Below are 15,902 nucleotides of genomic sequence, written 5' to 3'. Positions count from 1 at the left end.
ATTTCAACTCCCCCTCCCACTCTGCCGAGGACATGGAGGTCCTGGGCCTCCTTCACCGCCGCTCCCTCACCACCAGACGCCTGGAGGAAGAACGTCTCATCTTCCGCCTCGGAACACTTCAACCCCAGGGCATCAATGTGGACTTCAACAGCTTCCTCATTTCCCCTTCCCCCACCTCATCCTAGTTTCAAACTTCCAGCTCAGTTACTGTCTCCTTGACTTGTCCGACCTGCCTATCTTCTTTTCCACCTATCCACTCCACCCTCTCCTCCTTGACCTATCACCTTCATCTCCTCCCCCACTCACCCATTGTACTCTATGCTACTCTCTCCCCACCCCCACCCTCCTCTAGCTTATCTCTCCATGCTGCAGGCTCACTGCCTTTATTCCTGATGAAGGGCTTTTGCCCGAAACGTTGATTTCGCTGCTCGTTGGATGCTGCCTGAACTGCTGTGCTCTTCCAGCACCACTAATCCAGTATAAAGTCCTGAAGGTGCAAGGTCTCCAAACGGCAAATGAGATTCTGTTCTTCAAGCTTGTGCTGAGCTTCAGGGAAGCACTGCAGCAAGCCTGAGACAGGGACATTGATCAGGAAACATGTTGGTGTATTGAAATGGCAGGCAACTGAAAGCTCAGGGTCATTTTTGCGGATAGAATATAAGTGTTCTGCAAAGCCATTGCTCAGTTTGCGTTTTCTCTCCCAGTATTGAGATCACAATGAGAGCAGCAAACATAGTAAACTAGACTGAGTGAAGTGCAGGTAAATTGCTGTTTCACCCGGAAAATGTGTCTGGGGCCTTGCATATTGAGGAGCAAGGAAGTAGATGGGCAGGTGTTACATCTTCTGCAATTGCATGCGAAGCTGCAGTGGAAATATGGGGAGGCATTATGAGTGGAGAATTGGGCCAAGGTGTCCCAGAGAGAATAGTTCCTGTGGAAGGCTGACAATGGAGGCAAGGGCAATATATGTCCAGTGGTGGCATCCTGCTGGAGGTGTCTCATGATCTTTTGAATATGGGGTGGTAAGTGAAGACCAGGGTGACCCTATTAGTGCTGTGGGAGGGAAGACAAGGGGTGAGGGCCGAATGTAGAAAAAGATGAACATTTTGGAGGCCCCTTTGTGAAAGCTGGTATCGTCAGGATAGATGTGATAGAGATAGAGAATGGAATGGAATCTTTGCAGGAAGCAGGGTGAGACGACGTATAGTCCAGGTAACTATAGGGGTCAGTCAGTGCGTAGTGGATATTGGTGGCCAGACTATCCGCAGAAATGGAAACAGATATGTTGAGGAATGGGGTGGGGTGGGGTGGGGGGGGGGAGGTTTGCAGTCAGAGATGAACCAGGAGGTGAGAGCATGATGGAAATTGGAAATTGAAATAGATAAATTTTTCTCACTCAGAAAGAGAGAGTGGAGCAAGAGAAAGAGTTGTGGAGAGGAACCTGAGTAGGATCGGAACAAGACATGTTCCACATCTGCTGTCAAGAGACAGGCATAACTGGGCCCAAGTGAGTAGCCATGGCTACACCTTTGATCTGAAGAAGGTGAGAGGAGCTAAAGGAGAAATTGTTCAAAGTATGGACAAGCCCAGCCAGGCGGAGGAAGGTGGTGGTCGATGGGGACAGAGTTCAAGACCTTTGTCCAGAAAGAAGTGGACAGCGTCGAGACCACCCTAATGGAAGATGTACAAAGTTAAAAATCACACAACACCAGGTTATACTCCAACAGGTTTATTTGGAAACACTAGCTTTCAGAAGCACTAGCTTTCAAATAAACCTGTTGGACTATAACCTGGTGTTTTGTGATTTTTAACTTTGCACACCCCAGTCAACACTGGAACCTCCAAATCATGATGACTGATGGAAGATGGATATGTAAGGGGATTGCATGCCCCTGGCAAAGAGGTGGCAGATGGAGCCCATGAACTGGAAATTCTAAAACTGACATAAAGCATCAGAAGAATTGCAGATGTAAATGGGAAGAAAATGGATAGAGTGAGAAAAAAATTTGAGTCGAGGCACAAAGAGATGAATTTTGTGGGGCACAAGCAGGCAGATACAATGGTTCTGCCTGGGCAGTCCTGTTGTGGATTTTGGGAAGGAGATAGAAACGAGCTATATGGGATTGGGGGACTATAAACCTGCTGGCACTTGTGGGTGGGGGAACATGCTTAGTGGGGAGATCACTAGATGAAATCAGTTTAGTGACTGTTGTGGACAAAAAGGCCTGATGCTCGATGGTGGTGTAAAAATCTGGGGGGCATAGGAGGAGCCCTTTGTTTTCTGATCCCTTCTTATTACACATCCACAAGTCACCAAGAATGCAGGTATAGGCAACATTGAAAACATTACCTATACCTGCAAATAAATCCCCAGGGATCTGGGAGAATGGCACAATTTTTCCTCAAGCTTCCAAGTTATTTTGATCTGCACAGCTCTGTGACTCTATGAACAGCAGAGCTGCAGCTGGAGTGACTTACTCTGCTGCCATCTTATTGTGTTTGTAATTGGGGATAGTACAATTAGGGCAGCAGACACTGTTCTCTGCGATCAGGATTATGAGTCCTGAAGGCTGTGTTGTTTGTCTGTAACATGATTTGGAGATGCTGGTGTTGGAATGGGGTGTACAAAGTTAAAAATTGCACAACACCAGGTTATAGTCCAACAGGTTTAATTGGAAGCACTAGCTGTAACAAACATTGGAAGTGAAAGAGTTAATATTTCAAGTCTAATATGGCTTCAGAACTGAAAGAGTCATATTGGACTTGGAAAAGTTCTGAAGAAGAGTTATATCTCAATGTTTACTTTCTATAGATGCTGCCAGACCTGCTGAATTTTTCCCAGTCTTTTGTGTTTGTTTCAGATTTCCAACATCAACAGCATTTTGCTTTTATGTCAGTTTTTCCAGCAAATTTGCCAATGTTCCTGTTTGAATTCATTTTGTCAACATCTGTGTCCTCCACAACCACCTGGCGAAGGGGCAACGCCCCAAAAGCTAGTGCTTCCAATTAAGCCTGTTGGACCATAACCTGGTGTTGTGTGATTTTTTGTGTGTCCGTTCCGGTCCAACACCAGCATCTCCAAATCTGAGTAACTGGTCATTGATTTTTCTGTCCAGCCGAGGCAATGTGCAGTTTTGCCGCAACACTTGTCTATATAACAGTCATACCTGCACTTCAACAATCATCGATTTGTTGTAAAGCATTGGCAGGGCATCACAATGCTAAGTTTTCCACTACATGGTACAGGATTCCACTCGCTAGCGACATTTTTAAAGCAAATTATCACAAAGTTGACTAAGACACTTGTCGAGGTGTTAAGTTCAACTCCTTCAATAAGGGAAGACATTGATCAGGCTCAGGTGGGTCAAACAATGTGGTTACCAAGGCCTGGCTCCAGTCTGAACCTTGATGTTGCTAGGGTGCAGAACGACTTCCGGTCAGGTGACAAGTCAGCTGACAGTGGAGGTGGAAGTGGAAGCGACGATTGAGGTAAAGTGGTGGCTGATGGCCGCTGATGTGACTATTTATTAATGGGGAGGGGGGTGGGGGCTTGGCCCTTTAACAGTAATTGGTTTAATTAATGGTTTTAGAGCGCACGGTGCGAGGTCGCAGGTGGGCTGTGGGTTTGACCGAGCGAAGCCCGGAGCGCTGTCACTTGTTCAGGGTTTCCAGTCGGTGATAAATACAAACAGCGGGTTGTTGGGGCAGCTGCCCGTGGGGGGGAGGATGGTTCACCTCTTCCGTCTTCAGATCTTTGAACGCAGACCCAGGAAGCTGCTGGAACACTGGGCACCTTCACATTCCACTTTCCAGAAAATTCGCTTAACCTGCCTTACATTAGATGACACGTCGGACTTGAAATGTCAAGATAACACTCGTGTAGAGATTTCAATGTTTAATGAGATTTCATGATGAATGTTTAAAATGCTGGGTGCAGGCTCTTAAATAGTTTTACTTCCCCCCCCGAAGCTGGAGAGGGATTGATTTGGGTGCATGTCCATACAGTTTGTGTTTTGCTTTTGCCTGAATCCAGACTGACTGACTGTCAGGATGGTATTAGCCGCCTGAAGGAAGGAGTTCTCCCTTCCTTTGGGAACTTGTTCATAGCTTAATGCGCTGTATTTATATCCAGGGACCTGTACCCCACAACTTGGGTAAAGCCTACCGCAGTCTTTAATCAAGGTTGGAGTTTTGGTCGTAACTGAATTGCATATATAAATTTGTTATAGCCAAATCTCCCTGGCTTCCCTACCGCAGTAGTTATTATTATCTAACAGGCCTCGTCTCAAAGTTGGAGAGCTTTTTTTTTCTACATACAGTATAAGGTTCCTTCCCGTTCGCCTGCCCGGAGGCTTTCTGCAAATCATGGCCAGACTTTCAGGTTCAGTTTTATTGTAATTGAGTTTTTTTTAAATCAGCGTAGTCTTTATGTTTAATGCGTCTTTGTAAAAACGGGAAAAACTTACCCCTGCCTGTAGATTCAACTAAATGGCGTCTGAATCAGTTAAAACGTTAATAAAGAGAAAAAAATGCTGCTCATCATAGTTTCTGATTTGGTTTATGCCCACTTTGTTTGTGTATTCTGAGATTCAGCGATAAATCGGTGTGCGTCAGCGAGAATGGCTGCATTTTTGGATCGAGGATTTGATCATGCCTATTCAGGAAATTCCAGGCTCTTGTTTACTATTGATGCAAAACTGAAAGTACCCGACACACTGCATAAGTTTACTGCATAAGACACACCTCACCGTTTATGCTGATTGATGGATAGTGGAGGAATTTTGTAGTGAGTATTCATGAGAATCCAAAATGATTTTATAAACACATTAAGGGTAACTTGGGAGAGATAAAGGGCTTCCCCAAAGGCAGCCTTTGTGTGAAACCACAGGGGATGGGGGATATGCTAAATGAGTGTTTTGCATCCGTGTTTACTGTGGAGAATGACAGGGAAGATTATACAATGTGGGGAAATAGATGGTGACTTGTTGAAAAATGTCCATAATACAGAAGAGGAGGTGCTGAATGTTGTAAAGCCTGGACTTGATCAGGTGTACCCTAGAGCTCTGTGGCAAGCCAGGGAAATGAATGTTGGGCCCCTTGCTGAGATATTTGTATTATTGATAGTCACAAGAGGGATGCTGGATGACTGGAGGTTGACTGACATGGTGTCACTATTTTAAAACCGGTGGTAAGGAAAAGTCAGGGAACTATAGACTAGTGAACCTGACATCAGTGTTGGGTGCGTTATTAGAGGAAACCCTGAGGGGCAGGATTTACAAGTATTTAGAAAGTCAAGAACTGATTAGGGATAGCTGACATGACTTTGTGTGTGGGAAATACTGTCACACTAAATTGATTGACATGATGTGGAGGGACCAGTGTTGGACTGGGGTGGACAAAGTTAAAAATCGCACCACACCAGGTTTATAGGCCCATAGTTTATTTGGAAGCATTAGCTTTCGGAGCAATGCTCCTTCATCAGGTGGTTCTACATAACCTGGTGGCGTTGTTTTTTAAATAAGAGAATTGATGAGGGCAGAGCAGTGGACGTGATCTATATGGACTTCTGTGAGGGTTTTAACAAGGTTCCTCATGGTAGACTAGTTAGCAAAGTTATATCTCATGGAATATGCGGAGATCTAGCTGTTTGGATACAGAACTGACTTGAAGGAACAAGACAGGGTGGTGGTGACTTTTCATCATTTATATAAATGATTTGGATATGAACATAGGTGGTATAGTTACTAGGTTTGCAGATGACACCAAAATTGGAGGTGTACTGGACAGTGCAGAAGGTTACCTCCGAATACAACGGCATTCCTGACCAGATGGGCTGAAGAGTGGCAGATGAAGTTTCATTTAGATAAATGTGAGGTGTTGCATTTTGGAAAGGAAAATCAGGGCAAGACTTGTACACTTAATAGTAAGGTCCTGGGTAGTGTTGCTGAACAAAGAGACCTTGGAGTGCAGGTTCATAGCTCCTTGAAAATGGAGTTGCAGGTAGATAGAATAGTGAAGAAGGCATTTAGTATGCTTTTTCTTTATTGGTCCGAGCATTGAGTCTAGGATATGCAAGGTCATGTTGCAGTTGTATAGGATATGGTGAGGCCACGTTTGGAATATTGTGCGCTGTTCTGGTCTCCCTCCTATGGGAATGATGTTGTGAAACTTGAAAAGGTTCAGAAAAGGTTTACAAGAATGTTGCCAGGTTTGGAGGATTTGAGCTAAAGGGAGAGGCTGAAAAGGCTGGGGCTGTTTTGCCTGGAGCGTCGGAGGATGAGGGGTGACCTTATTGTTGTTTATAATATCATGAGGGGCGTGGATAGGGTAAATAGGCAAGGTTTTCTTTTCCTGGGGTGGGGGAGTCCAGAATGAGAGGTCGCAGGTTTAGGGTGAAAGGGGAAAGATTTAAAAGGGACCTAAGAGACAATGTTTTCACACAGTAGGTGTTGCATGTGTGAAATGAACTGCCAGAGGAAGTGGTGGTGGCTGGTACAATTGCATCTGGATGGGTATATGAATCGAAAGGTTTTAGAGGAATATGGACCAAGTGCTGGCACATGGGACTGGATTAATTTAGAGTATCTGGTTGGCATGTACGAGTTGAACCGAAGGGTCTTGTTTCTGTTCTGTCCATCTCTATATGACTCTGTTAAGTTTCCAATTTGTGAATATTTAATTTGTATGTATGTACTTATTGTCAGAAAGATGTTGGATTACCTATCTTCCTTGTGATAATTGTGAAGATTTGATACAATTGGAACAGCATTTTATTGAAATGTGGATTCTTATACATACTGTTACACTTAAGATGTTTCTGTACTTCACATGGCACGTTGGCTTCCCAAGCAAAAGAGAGCTCTTGTAGCCTAGAATATTTAACATACAACAAAAGGAAAGTGTCAGTAAGATCAGTGAATACAGAGAAAATGAATTGTACATAATTCTTGACATGAAGCATTAAAGAAAAGCTTTTTTTTAATATTGTAGTTAGGAACTCTATTTTTAAAATTTATTTTTATAGGAACAGGAGTAGGCAATTCATTCATCAAGCTGTTCTACCATTCAGTGAAGTCATGGCTGATCTGTGGCTTAAATCCAAAAGTCTGCTCATATTCCTTAATACCTTTGCTTTATGACATGGTGGTGCTGTGGCTAGCACTGTTCCCTCATAGTTCCAGGGACCTGGGTTCGATTTCAGCCTTTGGTGACTGTGTGGAGTTTGCATGTTCTTCCGTGGCTCTGGGAGTTTCTGCCAGGTGCTTCAGTTTCTCTTAATAATCCAAACGTGCAGGTTATGTGGATTGACTGGCTGTGCTAAATTGTCTATAGTATCCAGGGGTGTAGGCTAGGTGGATTAGCCATGGTAAATGAAGGGTTTCAAGGATAGAGTTGGGCGCTGGGTTTGGGTGGAATGCTTTTTGGAGCTTGGTGTAGATTTGATTGGCCTAATATACTCTTTTGTGCACTGTAGTGATTCTATGATTCAATACAAGTGTTAACAACAATATGTGTCTCATATCTAAAATTAACAACTGATCCTGCATCCATTGCATTATTTCAATTTATGAAGGATAAAAACTGGGGAAAAGAGAAATCCTCATGTGGTCAGGGAAAAGGAGATCTCTTTGAAGATAGTTTACCACATGGTAAAAAGGAAACCCATGAGGGGGAAATAGAAGTAAAAAAAGCTCACGTGTTTTCACTGCAATAAAAAAGGCCAAATGAAGTCACAATGTTCGTGATTTAGAGAAAGCACTGGAAAGATGAATGTGGGCAAACAGGATAAGTCAGTAAATTTTGTTGTTGGTAAAGGAAAGCACAGTGAAGCTAAAAAGTTGCAAAAGAATGTGCAACCTGGTCAGGGTTTGTTGAGAAGGAGATGCCAGCTTTCTTGAAAGAATTTATTTGAATGAGTAAGGTTTATTTGCATTCTGGCAGGCGTAGATAAAGAAATTAAGATTTTGAGATATGGCAGTAAGCCAGTCTTTGAGACATGAGTTACTTAATTCAGAAGGAGAATTGCAAGATAGGGTAGCGATATGAGGAATTCATGGTGAGAAGAGCAGAGTTCCATTATATAAAGCGAGGTTTGAGATTCCAGTGAAACGTGGTGAAATGGTGGTTGGAGTAGGAGAGAAATTCTCCATTCCGGAAATACAGTTTATCCTTGGTAATGATATTGTTGGATCACAGATGGAAGTGACGCCTAGTGTGGTTGAAAAAACAGTGGAAACTCATGCAATTGAGGTGTTACAGAAAGTATATTCTGGCATTTTACCTGACTCTGTGGTAACCAGGTCACAAAGCCACAGATTGAAGCAGAAGGGGAAATCAAGGAATAAAAATAAGGAAGTTGAAGTTCAGTTTATCAGAAACTGTTTGATCAGTTGGTTGAGGAAAAAAACAAGAATGAGTGGAGGGCAAAGTGGATATTTTTAGTTCGGGCAAATTAGCTGAATCAGAAGAGAAAGATGAAAAAATGAAATGGTTGCATTAAAAACCGTACATAAGAATCTACATGTATCCCAGAATGTTATTATCTTAAAACTGAAATCTTGATGAGGAAATGAAGACTATCATATTCAGGTGGATGAAAAATGCACAGAAATTCATCAGGTTAGGTAGTGGTGAGTTACAGAGAAGGAGGTTTTGGGTAGCACACAAAATACCAATAGAAGGTTATTTGGGAATAAGGAGATTTCAAGTCAAAATACAAAAAACATTTTTATTGGCCTAAACTGCTTAAGGATGTGGTTGACTTTTGCTGGACGTGCTTTGTCAGGTAATTGGAAATCCTCAGGCTGTGATAAATCAGCATCCTTAATACCAATTCTCACATTCGAAGAACGTTTTACAAGATTCTGAATTGATTGCGTAGGACCCCTACCTCCAAACAAAAAATGGGAATCAGCATTTGTTAACTCTAATAGATGCCTTTACGAGATTTCCAGAGGCCAATCCATTGCGCAGTTTCACGACTAAAAGAATTGTAGAAGAGTTATTCAAATTTTTTTTACCTAGATATGGACTACTCAGAGATACAATCAAGTCAAGGGTCAAATTTTACATCAAAATTATTCAAGAAAGTTTTGGACAGCTTAGAAATAAAACAATTCAGATCCAATACATACCACCCAGAATCGTAGGGAGCATTTGAGTGGTGGCATCAAACTTTAAAGATCTTGTGAGGGCTTATAGGTAAGATCGTCCAAATGAATGGGATAAAGGAATTCTGTTTGTATTTTCCACAATTAGGGATGTACTGAATTAATCAACTAAATTCAGTTCAATAGGATTAGTGTTTGGATATGATGTGAGAGGACCACTGAAATTAATTAAGGAGAAATTGGTGACACAGAGTTCAGAGGTGATATCTTTGGACTATGTATCAAAGTTTAGGAAAAGATAAAACAGAGCAGGTGAATTGGCTTGAAGCATTTAAAATTAGCACAGCATGGGATGAAGCAGGACTTTTACCAGATCAAAACTTCACTTGGTCAAGAAGTCACTTCACCTGTTGAAGGAGCAACACTTTGGAAGCTTGTGATGTAAAATCAACCTGTTGGACGATAACCTGGGGTCATGTGACTTCTGACCTTGTCCACCCCACTCCAACACCAGCAACCTCCACATAATGTTTTTAAGTAATGGAGGCATGATGATACAATGGCTTTGAAGTGTAATTTGTCCTTTTTTTTTAATGAAATGAGGTTGAGACAGAGGTAGTGAATGGTCTGCTTCAAGCCAATAAAGTAAAAAACTTGAGGCCCTGGGGCATTTAAAAAAGTTGGAATAATAGAAGCTGCCTGAATGGGTGGGATCAAGCACAAAAGCAGGATTTTTCATTTAGCTTTCAACTGTTGCTAGGTCTTGAAGCTGAATTTGGAATCTGAACAAGTGTATCCCAGGACATTGTGGAGGCTAGGGAAGAAATTGCAGGGCCCCTAGCAAAGATTTATATCATTGATAGCCACGGGTGAGGTGACAGAAGACTAGAGAGTGGCTAATGAGGTGCCATTATTTAAGAAAGGCTGCAAGGAAAAGCCAGGGAACTATAGACCAGTGAGCCTGACATTGTTGTGGGTAAATTGTTGGAGGGAATTCTGAGAGGCAGGATCTACATGCATTTGGAAAAGGGAGGACTGATTAGGGATAGTCAGCATGGCTTTGTGCTTGTGAAATTTTCTCCCAAACTTGATTTAAGTGTTTTGAAAAGGTGATCAAGAAGATAAGTGAAGGCAGAACAGTAGATGTAGTTTATATGGAATTCAGCAGGGTGTTTGACAAGTTAGTGCATGGTAAGCTGATTTAGTAAGGTTAGATTACATGGGATCCACGAAGAGCTAGCCAATTGGATACAAAATTGGTCGAGGGTTGTTTTTCAGTTGGTGGTCTGTGACCAATGATGTGTCACAAGGATCAATGCTAGGTCCACTGTTATTTGTCATTGACATAAATGATTTGGAATGCGAATATAGAATGGCATGGTTAATAAATTTGCAGATAACACCAACATTGGTTGTAAAGTGGACAGTCAAGAAATTTTATTGAAGATTGCAACAGATCTTGATCAATTGGACCAGTGGGCTGAGGAATGGCAGATGGAGTTTAAATTTACATAAATGTATTTTGCTAAGACAAATCAGTGCACACTTTACACAGTTAATGGTAGAGTCCTGGGGAGTGGTGTTGAACAGGAAGAGACCTAGGAGTACAGCTACATAATTCCTTGAAAGTAGCATTGCAGGTAGACAGTAGTGAAGAATGCATACTTGCCTTCATTGGTCAGAGCATTGAAAACATGGGTTGGGACATCATCTTATGGCTGTACAAGATTTTGGTAAGGCCACGTTTGGAGTACTGTGTGCAATTTGGTCACCCTGCATTTGGAAGGATGTCATTAACCTGGAAAGGGTGCAAAAAAGATTTATTAGGCTATTAGCTAGACTGGGCGGTTTGAATTAAAAGGAGAGGCTGGGACTTTTTTTCATGGAGTATAGAAGGCTGAGGGAACCTGATAGAGGTTTATAAAACTACGAGAGACCGAAGTAGGGTAAATAGCCAAGGTTTTATCCCCCCAAGGTAGGTGAGTCCAAAACGAGAGGGCTTAGGTTTAAGGTGAGAGGGAAAAGATTTAAAAGAGATGAGGGAAAACCTTTTCAGAGGGTGGTGTGTATTTGGAATGAGCTGCTAGAGGAAGTTGTAGATGCGAGTACAATTACATTTAAAAGACATTTGGATAGGTGAATGAACATGAGGTTTGGAGAGATATGGGCTAAATGCAGGCAGACAAGACTTGTTCAGTTTAATAAACCTGGTCAGAATGGACAAGGTGCGTTGAAGGTCTGTTTCTGTGCTGTCTGACTCTATCACCCGACTTGATGAAAATGTTTCCGAGACCTTACATCGATTTGTGTTGGGACGTTTTTTGGAGGGGAGGTCAAAGGAAGGAGAGAAAATAGCTTGATCAGTGTTCCTACTCTGGCTGGAATCCATGATCTCTCTCCTAGAAACAAGAGTGTTGCCAACTGAGATAATTGAGCAAATTTCAAGAGAACAGCCATGTTATGTATTGTAGGTTGGAACACCAGCAAGTAATTAACTAAAACAGTTTCCCGCTTACTATTTTGATAGTCAGTACAGATTAATCACGTATGTTTCACTGCTGCTTTTAAAACACAAGGGAGAACCCAATTACACTGTTCTGGGAAAATAACAAAGCTTATGCTTTGTGCTGCCCTGAAAAATATTTTGGGCAAATGTAACAATCTGTTTTAAAAAAGCAAAATCTGAAAATGGCTATAATTTCCATCTTTCCCACAATATGATGCATGATGAAAAAGCAACAGTGCTGCTGGAAAAAAAGATAGGTTTGACAAAATAGTGGTTCAGTACTCTTGGAAACTGACAGCTTTTTTTTCAACAGGTGAAGTGAAATAGACAATTTAATGTCTTGTACTTAAACTTAATGTGGGCTAATGAAATGATTGAAGTAAGTAGTAATAAGAACATAGACATTTTAAATAGATTGATCATTTGGCTTGTATATATGTGTTTTGTATAAAGAAAACACTTTCTATAGACTCTGTTGACATTGCTGTCAAATGGCTTAAGGACTAATAAATGCAACAAAGTATTTGAGTTAGAGTAGTTGTGTAGATAATTGTGCAACTCCTCTATACAAACTAAGACTAAAAAAAACATAGCTGATCTTAATTTTTGAGTTAATATTAGTTGAGGGAAACACATCCTGCTGCACTTGGTGTAGAGTCTCAGGATCCTGAACAACATAAGTCACCAAAATGGGCAAATAAGAGTGTCAAGGAAAAAGTGAGGACTGCAGATGTTGGAGATCAGAGTTGAAAAGTGTGGCGCTGGAAAAGCATATCAGATCAGGCAGCATTCGAGGGGCAGGAGAGTTGATGTTTCGGGCGTAAGCCTTTCATTAGGACATCCAGGTCTGGGATCGGCAAGACACTAATGAAACTGCTACTAATAAGTCACATTATCTAATTGTTCTGCAGTCCTAAAAACTAGAATGCTTTCTGGTGGAAATGATTGACTCATCCGCTACATATGCGATTGAGAGTGAAAAGCTCACCTGTTAAGTCATCTGACACGATAATGCAAAGACTTCCCTGCTTTTCATTTCAATGTAAATTCTTATTTGCAAAAGAAAACAGCCTTTAATTTGTTTAAATGTCTTGAGTTAATGCTTAGAAAGTTTCTGGCTAAATTTTGAGATTTTGCCAATACTGTGCAAGGCACTAGTCAGAACACAGCTGGTATACTGTGAACAGCGTTGATACTCTTATCTGTGGAAAAGGTATATGTATACTGGCATTGGAGATGCACAGAAGGTTCTCTAGGCTGATACTATGATGATTTTCCTGTCTTTAGCAAAGGTTGAGTTGATTTGGCTTGTGCTCAGAATTTCGAAAAAAGAGAGGGGATCTTATCATACAAGATTGTTAGATGACTTGACAGAGTAGATGCAGAAGGGTTGTTTCCCCGGTGAGAGAGTCGAGGACTAGAGGACATAATCATAGAATAAGGGGTCGCACATTTTAAGACAGGAATGAGAAGGACCTTTTTGAGTAGCAAACTTGTGGACTGCTTTACTATAGGGGGGCATTAAGTATATTCAAAGATGAGAAAGACAGATATTTAATAAGTAATGGATCCAAAGGTTATAGAGAGAAGGTAGGAAAGTGGAATACTGAATTATTAAATCCAGCCATGATCTTATTGAATGGTGGAGCAGACCTGATAGGTTGGGTTAGAGTGGTGCTGGAAAAGCACAGCAGGTCAGGCAGCATCCGAGGAGCAGGAAAATCGACGTTTCGGGCAAAAGCCCTTCATCAGGAATAGAGGCAGGGAGCCTCCAGGGTGGAGAAATAAGTTGGAGGGGGTCAGAGAGGACTTCCTGGACCTCTCCATCTCCGTTAATGATGACCGACTTGACGCTGACATTTTTTACAAACCCACCAACTCCCACAGCTACCTGGATTACACCTCTTCCCACCTTACCTCTTGCAAAAATGCCATTCAGTATTGCCAATTCCTCCGCCTCCGCCATATCTGCTCCCAGGAGGACTAGTTGCACCACAGAACACACCGTTTGGCCTCCTTCTTTAGAGACCACAATTTCCTATCCCTGTGGTTGAAGATGCCCTCCAACGCATCTCATCCACATCCCGCACTTCTGCCCTCAAACCCTACCCCTCCCGGTCCTCACCTTCCATCCTACCAACCTTCGCATTAACCGCATCATCCGCCGACATTTCCACCACCTCCAAACAGGCCCCACCACCAGAGATTAATTTCCCTCCCCACCCCTTTCCGCTTTCCGCAAACACCGTTCCCTCTGTGACTACCTGGTCAAGTCCACACCCTCCCCTGCCACCACAGGAATTGCAAAACCTGCGCCCACATCTCCTCTCTCATCTCCATCCAATGCCACAAAGGAGCTTTCCGCATCCATCAAGTTTCACCTGCACATCCACCAATGTCATTTACTGTATCTGTTGCTCTAGTTGCGCTCTCCTCTACATTGGGAGACTGGACATCTCCTTGCAGAGCGCTTTAGGGAACATCTCCAGGACAACCGTACCAATCAACATTTTAACTCCCCCTCCCACTCTGCCGAGGACATGCAAGTCCTGGGCCTCCACTACGGCTCCCTTACTACCCGACGCCTGGAGGAAGAATGCCTCATCTTCCGCCTCGGAACACTTCAACCCCAGGGCATCAACGTGGACTTCACCAGTTTCCTCATTTCCCCTCCCCCCAGTTCCAACCTTCCAGCTCAGCATGTTCCTCATGACCTGTCCTACTTGCCAATTTCCTTTCCCACCTATCTGCTTCACTCTCCTCTCTGACCTATCACCTTCATCCCCACCCCCATTCACCTAATGTAATCTTTGCTACCTTCCCCCAACTTCTCTCTCCACTTTGGAGGATCCCTGCCACCATTCCTGATGAAGGACTTTTGCCCGAAACATCGATTTTCCTGCTCCTTGGATGCTGCCTGACCTGCTGTGCTTTTCCAGCACCACTCTAATCTAAACTCTGGTTTTCAGCATCTGCAGTCCTCACTTTTGCCTCGACCTGATAGGTTGAATGTGAGTCAAGAACGTCAAGTTCCTAGGAATGACAATAATCAACAATCGGTCCTGGATCTCCCATATAGATGCAAAGGTCAAGAAGGTGCAACCACGTTTTCCTCTTCCTCAGGAGGCTGAGGAAATTCGACATGTTAATAAGGACCCTCACCAACTTCTACAGATTCACCATAGAAACCATTCTATCTGGATCCATAATCACTTGGTATGGCAATTCCTCTGCCCAGGACAGTAAGAAACTACAAAGTTGTGCACCTACCCAGACCATCATGCATGCCAACCTCCCATCCATGGACTCTATCTACAGTTCACATTGCCATGGAAAGGCAGCCAACGACATCAAAAACCCCCTCCCATCTCCGTAATACTCTCTTCCAACCTTGTCCATCAGGCAGAAGAAACAGATGCTTAAACACACATACCAACAAGTTCAAGAACAGCTTCCCCATTGTTTTTAGACTGTTGAATGGATGTCTAATTTCAAATCTAATGTTGTTATTACTTTTGTGCACCTCCTGGCGCAGCTGTAACTTTGTATGTCACGCTTTGTCATATACCCTATGATTTACATGTTGTATGATCTGCCTACTGCATGCGAAACAAATCTTTTTACTGTATTTAAATATGTGCAACAACAGTAAATCAAATAAATTGTGGCCAACTTCTGCTCCTTAAGTCTTAATCCAATCTACATAAAGATTAGAGGCAGCAATGTTTAATATTTCATGCCATTATTATCTTCAGATGTGTCTTTGTCCCTCTGTTGGGGGGCTACAGACTACTCCTCCCCTTCCCCTCTGTATTTGAATTGAATTTATTGTCACGTGTACCGATGAACAGTGAAAAGCTTTGTCTTGCAAGCAATACAGGCAGATCACAGAGTTAAATAACATAGATAAGTAAACAATAGGTAAACAGCGGCAAAAACAAAAACACAGGTACAGGCGAAGGTTAAGCGTTTGTGAGTCCGTTCAGTATTCTAACAACAATAGGATAAAAACTGTTTCGAAACTATCTGGTGCATGTGTTCAGGCTCCTGTACCTTCTCCCCGATTGTAGAGGTTGTAGAAAAACATTGCCAGGGTGGGCTGGATCATTGAGAATGCTGGTGGCCTTTCCTTGACAGTGGGCCTGGTAGATGGATTCTATAGACGGGAGGTTGGCCTTTGTGATTGTCCGGGCTGAGTTCACCACTCTCTGTAACTGTCTCCGATCTTGAATGGTACAGTTGCCATACCGGGTAGTGATACATCCAGGCAGAATGCTCTCTCTGGC

The 15,902-nt window shown here is 42.6% G+C and overlaps 1 protein-coding gene across 1 annotated transcript in view; it reads left to right on the top strand.

Annotated features, from left to right (window-relative positions):
* Nucleotides 1–3,450: 3,450 nt before the first annotated feature.
* The window catches only part of wwp2 (WW domain containing E3 ubiquitin protein ligase 2), a 202,813-nt gene continuing 190,361 nt past the window's right edge, over nt 3,451–15,902 (top strand). Inside the window, exon 1 of the mRNA XM_072595995.1 lies at nt 3,451–3,489. The gene's annotated coding sequence lies outside the window, so the exon portion shown is untranslated. The remainder of the gene's footprint in view (nt 3,490–15,902) is intronic.

Source organism: Chiloscyllium punctatum, chromosome 26 (genome assembly GCF_047496795.1).
Source record: "Chiloscyllium punctatum isolate Juve2018m chromosome 26, sChiPun1.3, whole genome shotgun sequence".
Classification (NCBI taxonomy): Eukaryota; Metazoa; Chordata; class Chondrichthyes; order Orectolobiformes; family Hemiscylliidae; genus Chiloscyllium; species Chiloscyllium punctatum.
This window is presented reverse-complemented; position numbering and strand designations above follow the sequence as displayed.